Source organism: Gossypium hirsutum, chromosome A05 (genome assembly GCF_007990345.1).
Source record: "Gossypium hirsutum isolate 1008001.06 chromosome A05, Gossypium_hirsutum_v2.1, whole genome shotgun sequence".
Lineage (NCBI taxonomy): Eukaryota > Viridiplantae > Streptophyta > Magnoliopsida > Malvales > Malvaceae > Gossypium > Gossypium hirsutum.
Window position 1 is genome coordinate 106,136,265 of NC_053428.1, and position 7,044 is coordinate 106,143,308.

At 29.9% G+C, this 7,044-nt stretch overlaps 1 long non-coding RNA gene across 1 annotated transcript; it reads right to left on the minus strand.

The window, feature by feature from the left end:
• Positions 1-1,473: 1,473 nt before the first annotated feature.
• Positions 1,474-3,569, minus strand: LOC107959611 (uncharacterized). Its single transcript, XR_001700849.2, has 5 exons — positions 3,268-3,569; positions 2,960-3,131; positions 2,123-2,277; positions 1,898-2,043; positions 1,474-1,805 (listed from the first exon to the last, which is right to left on the minus strand). It is a non-coding gene; the product is annotated as an uncharacterized lncRNA (long non-coding RNA).
• Positions 3,570-7,044: the final 3,475 nt, after the last annotated feature.

Below are 7,044 nucleotides of genomic sequence, written 5' to 3' on the forward strand. Positions count from 1 at the left end.
ATCGTTTTTTTACTTCGATGAGAGCCCTTGAATTCGCCTGAAGAGGATCATGGGACAATGGCACCACATGTGGGAGGCAGTAGTATAATAAAATGCCTGATTACTATATTTGTTATAATTTGATCGATCAAAATTTGTTTTATTATAAATAATTAACTTTTTTCAATAATGTATTTTATTAGCAGATAACTTCCTTTCTGGCGGTTGGTACAGTAGGAGTTTTATGGTGTTAAAGAGAATAAAGTTGCTTTTGGCGATAGACTGTTACCTTAAACTGGATTTTACGTAAGGCTTTGTACTTCCATCCATGATGCAATAAAAGTGGAGTGAACTTATTTTATTTCTTTGGCTTTAAAGATGATTTGGGTGTTTTTGGGTTTAATTGCGTTGTGCTCTTTAATTTTGTTTACTCTTTTTTTATTAAATTATTGATTATTGTCTCGGTAATTAAGTAAAAATTCTGCCACATAGCTAGCGGAGGGAAATGCACCAATTGGTTAGCTTCATCCACTACACCTGTTGTGAATCTAATATTATCAATCTATTTGATACTTGGGTACTTAGTCTTAGGAGATTAGTAAGATCTTTGATAAAACATTATATTATTTTTTTAATTATTCTCTTTTTATGATTTTGATAGTTTAATTGATTTGATACGATAAATGAGAACGGCAACAAATGAAGAGATTTAAAATTTTACGATGCCTATAGGAATCAAAATGGAATATAAAGTAGCAATTGTCAATGAAACTATAGGTTTTTTTAGTATAGGTATTAGTATTGAAATTAATTTATCAAGTAATTAATTTATTAAATAATATAATTTTTTGGTCCCAATATTAAATTTTCTTTCTTGAGCTTATTGTTTAGTGTTATAAGTAGTCAAATTTCTTAAACATCTATTTTTTAAAGGCTAATTCGTTATAAGTTTTTTTGGCAATTTTGACAATTGAAATCTGTTTAATCCAATTTGGGAAGAAGCCATTTTACAGGCTGGATGGTTGGCACATGGTAATGGCATCCCACATTTTAACAAGATCTTTCACACTCAATGAACCCAAGTAATATATATAAAAAGCTTATTTGTTTGAAATTTTATTTCAGAAACTAAAAGGCAAGTTTTCTATTAATTTCTGCATCCTTGGGTGCAAAAACAAGGTCCTACGACGAGAATTCAAACACTTGTGGAGTAAGTAATAATGGTTCAAAACCATAGACAATTCTTCTTCCCATAAGCTTTGATGCCTTGCTTGTTCCTAATGAGCTTAGCAAAGTTCAGCCCAGATCATGTTATTGCTATTGATAGTCGCAAGTAACAAAACTTAGCAAATTGCTTCACATTTTTTTTTTGTTCTAATTAGAAGCATTTATAACAACCATGGTTGCGTGTTTCTGTTCTTGCTTTTCATTCAGAGAAGCTCAACTATGACAGATTGTGAACCTGTCCTCAAAGATGGAATCCCACCATTAAAATGATCTCAAGATACCATGCATTTTCCATTTCCATGGTATTATTTGGTTCTGACTCACAGTGAGTTACAAATACTGTATTAGCCAAGCAGATTTTTGGTCACTAGATGACTGGTCATGATACCGCAGCTATTGACATCGACTGAAGCATTGGCAAATCATAAACTTCCCACCTTCAGCAAGCTTTGCACCAATTTGGACATATTAGTACTAACCAACAAAGCTAAGCTTACAAGTTTCAAATATATTTTTTAACAAGTCTCAAACATCCTGTATTATTATCCAACAATGGCAACCCTTTGCTTTTGACCACCGCTAAGAGTTTGAACTAGCCTCTGGAAGAAATTAAAGATGATAAACCTTGAGTAAGCATACAATATTCAACATCCTGTATATTATCCAAAAGCTGTTGAATACAAAATCTTACCTGTAGGTATTCAGACATGCTAACAGCATCCAAAGCTTTTGACACCCTGGATCTAACTTCAGAGTTAGTTAAGTTTAATCTCCCAAGGCCAAATGCAACATCTGCTTCAACTGTAGGCATTGCAACCTGCTTGGTAAGAGAAGCCTCTGGTGTTTGTAAACTCAGGTTAGTTCATTTTAGTAAAACTTCAAGGAAAAGGCAGTAGCAGCTAATAAGATGACATACCTATTAAAAGTTATTTCTTCTAAAACGGGAAAATGACCCAGGACATAACCATTGGCATGTATACAACAGAGCACAAGCAGCAGCACTGGAAGTAATAGTGCTGAAGCTGGTGTTGATTGCAGCAAAGAAAATCAATGCAGGCCCGAGAATGGCTCCTTTATGGATGGGGGGAAAAAGGAGGAAAAAAAGTGTCATAATTCTTGTAAAAACAGCAGAAGGCTTTCAAACCAATCATATCTTATCGTATTATGTACAAGAAACCAAATCAGACACATTCCTTTCAGTTAGCAGAGTACATTGTGGGTCACCGCAACAATGAGAGAGGAAAAAGAAAATATAAAGCTAACATGAAGAAGAAACAAGGAATATACCATTTCAAAAACTAAATCTATCACCATGTTCTAAAAATTCTTTTATAAACATAAATAAACTTTAAGAAAGGCACTCTAGGGGATCCACAATTTTCTTCCTCAATTCACGAGTTCTACTTTTATATAGACATTCAATACCTTTAAGGTACATGCCAGATCCACAAAAAAAGTAGAATTGGGAGGGGGGGGATGATCATTCATCATTTCTTAAGCTTTGGTTTTCTGCAAAAAAAAACTGCCACAGATGGTGCAGAGGTACCATGTTTTCAAAGTTACCTGGTGTCCTTATCCTATACCTAGGATAAGAGAACATAGGCACCTTCAACTGGCAAATAATTAGTTCGTGCTCTTCATATGGAAATTGAAGTTGAACCATTATTCGCGCCAGTTGAGGCAAGTAGCATTCTCTTTTAGATTATCGATGCTTATACTGATATAGGGTAAAACATAAATTTTGCGGGCGTACCTTTAAAAGGGTAGATTTACCGCAACCATTAGGTCCAAGAAGCATCCACAACTGTCCGGAAGGAATCCGAATTGAACAACCCTTTAGAATTGGCACCATTTTGCCTTGCCTCGTATTAACCGAGAAGTTAATATTACGACCCTCGATGGCAACACTTTCAATTGCATTATCCCTGCAACCAAACAACACAAACTGAAACACCCACGAAAAGAAAAAGGCCAAAAAAGGGGGAAAAGCATGAAGTGTTCTCGAAAATGCGTAGCTGAAAAGAATTTGATGGATAAGGGAGCCAATGGGGGGTTTTGAACCTCGTAGGAGAAGTTGAGCGAAGAGGAGATATATGGAGCAGAGAGGTACGAGCAAGAGTAGACAGATTCGTGCTAGTCTTTGCTATGGTTATGTTGAACGGGTTTTTATGAATTATCTACTCTATGCCGTGGGGGGAATGTTACAGTTGGCGGCAGCTGCACCAAGCATCCACTCTCAGCACTTTGAGACCTTGAAATCTTCGATAGCCATACCATACGGAAAAGGTTGTATGAAACAGGCGGGTCATGTCATGTCGTATCTCATCTTAATTTTTAACGAAATTTCATTAAAATTTTAAATTAAAAAAAGTACGATGTGCTATTGACAAAAAAATATATATATAATTAAATATTTGGAATAAAATATAGAATAATATTTATCCTATTTCTTTTTTTTTCGTGGGATAATCACTATTATAACATAATTAGAGTATGAAGCAAAATGACCTTTACAAATGAGGAAGATTTATACTTATATGAAATCTATTTTTAAAAATTCGAGAATTCTTAGAAGATGATATTATTAGGGGTGCCTTTTCTCTCTATTCTATTATGTAATCTTTTATTTTTTCTTTACACTATTTATTAAAAAACAATTTTATTATATTTGAATTAAAAGTGTAATTTTTATATTATATTTATCCACTAAAAAAATATTTCTACTTATTCAACAAAAAAATCAAAGTTAAATTTTAGAAAAAATATATTTTATTTTTGTAATTAATTATTATCACTTTTTTAGAAGGGTAAATTTTTTGGTAGAAAAAAGACAGCTTAAAAAGAAAAAATAAAAAAATTACACTAGTGACTCAAAACAAGAACATAATCCGCTTCAATTAAATTTTTAGCCGATTGCGATGGCTTTTCAAACCAATGAATTTCTGTGGAATTAATCGCCATACACTTGGTCATATGATCAGTTACTGTATTTTACGAGCTCAGAATATAACGAATAAGTGCCTTTCAATTTCGACTCAATAATTGATGGATAAGAGACATCTCAGCCAAATGACTATTTGCAACTCCACCAGCTAAAACCAATTCAACTTAGAGAGTATTATTGCATTCCACTTCCAACTGTAGATATACATTTGGTGGGAAGAGTAAATTTTATTGAGTTTATTCTTTTAGCATGATAATGGTCAAACTTACTAGCAAATTAAAACATGGTTTATAGTGACACAGCCTTCGAGAAATGGTTTCAACTAGAGGTGAGTAAAATCCGATTCATTTGAAAAATTCAATAAAAAATTTAAATTTTGAATTAAATAGTTCAAGTTATTTGAGTTAATCAAGTTATTCGGATAAACTTGAATGAAAAATTATGTTTTTTTTGTTTAACTCAAATATGAATTGCACAATTCGAGTTATCCAAAAATCCGAAAAAGAAAAGACAAAACTACGTCGTTTTGATAAATGTTTACCTTTTCTAAAGTTAAAAGTCAAAACTATTAAGTTAAAATGCAAAATTACGTTGTATTGATCAATATTTACTCATTAAGTTAAAAGGTAAAACAATTATATTGTTTATGTAGTTAAATAATTTTGAACTTCATTTACTAATTAAATAATCAGTCAATATAAATGCAACATTGAGTATAAATAATATAATTCATTAACTCGACTCGACTTTTAACTCAAAATTTTTTCACTCGATTTGATTTGATTTGAAAACAATTCAAATTGAGTTCGGTTGCTAAAATATGATTCGTCAACTTGACTAACTTGAATTTTTTTAACTCTGTCGAAACCTCTTTTTAAAAGGGAAGGGTATTTTGAAAACGAGAGTCGCCACCAACCTTTTAAAGTGTGATTGGGTCACCTTATAAAATATTTTGGTCTACGAAATTATGAGGAAATGGGTTCGGGAGTCGGTTACGTACGAGGAAGGGTTAGCACCCTCGCAACGCCCAAAACTGGTACCAAATTGAATAGTTTTGTCTTAATGTCATAAGTTTGAAAGAGTCTAGAAATAAGATCTCTTTAAAAAAAACGTAATAATTTGAGTTAAAAAAATTCATTCGCTTCGAAAGAATATAGACATCACATCCAACATGATTGAACACGATATTCTTAAACTTTCGTAACTGAAATCATCTTATGATTTTCAAAACTTATTTAGAAGGATATTTTAGGCATTTAGACAAACGAGAAATCGCAACCCAGCATGTTAGGGCACTACCTCCCGAATTTCTAAGTACCAAAAACATTGCCTTATTTTTTTTAAAATTCTTTTGGATCGAATGAAATATAAAAGTTCTTTAAAGTGATGACGCATTCAACTTATTACAAAGGATCAATATTAAATAAATTAACCTACATGGTACCTATTTTATCATTCTATGCAAATATAATATAAAAAATGATAAATAATGACATAAATTGCACGATATACATTATCATTTTATGCATATATGGTCATAATTAACATAAATATACATGCATTATCGTTACATGCAAAATACAACATAGAACATAATGAATATAACAATATAAATTGCATAATATATATACAATAATGCAAATATAACTTAAATTAGCATAAATAATTAATTTTCATGCGAATATATAAAAACAATAAAATAACAAATAATTTATAAAAATTTAACCTACTAAAACAATACTAAAAATAAAAAATACAAAAATAAATAAACAAAATATAAAAATATAAAATATCAGTCAAAAATAAAAAATAAAGATATTTAAAAATATTTAAAATAATATAAGAATGATAAAGGAGAACTCTTTAAAACGATTAATATATATATAGGATATAATAACTTAATATATTAAAAAAATAATGTGCTAAGTAGAAATATAATTTTATAATAATTTTAAGAATGTTAAGTGGTAAATATTGATATTACACATATTTATTTACTAATAATAATTTTAAAAAAAATTTAAAAAACATACGTAATTAATGAGTACTAAAATAATGTATATCTTATAATAAAATAAAAGTAATGTAAGGAATAATATATGGTAAAATATATAACATATAATAAAATTTATAAACAAAATATATAATAATATAAACAATATGATAGATAATATATAAATAATATATATACTATTTACATGTGACTAATGTTTATAGAAATAAATAATTTATATAGTTTTTAAAATAAATTAAATATATATAAAAAAGGGAATTAAAATTGAATTTAATTAAAAATCTAGGGTTAATTTACAAATAAATAAAAATTTTGAGCCTAATTGAAATACTCACTAAAATATGAGGGACTCACTAGCAATTAGCCCTAATCCCAAAAACGACACTGTTTCCAAAATAAGCCTTATTATAGTAGCTAGGACTAAATCAAAACAGGAATAAAAAATCAGGGCAAAATTATAATAAAAATAAAATGAAATTATAAATATTAAAAATATGGAAGGACCAATTGGGCAATTTGCCCATTTCTCAAAAACACGCAGATCCTCCTCGGGTCATGGGTCAACGCGCAGATCTTCTATTTGAACGGTGTCGTTTTAATACTTATTAAACTAAGTAAAACGACGCCGTTTTTGTAATATTATATAGGTCAGATTTTGTGTAATGGCCTAAATTCAAAGTTATTGGAACAGTGGTTTCGTAACCATAGATCCGATTTAAAGAGAAATTTATTTCAATATTTTTGCTTGAAAATTTATATGATAGGAAAATCGTATGAAAATATTGATAGAAAAATATTACCGATTTAGTGATTAGATAGAAAAAGAAATTATTGAAGAAATAGGGTAAAAATAAGGTATCGAGACCTCTATCTAGTAAAC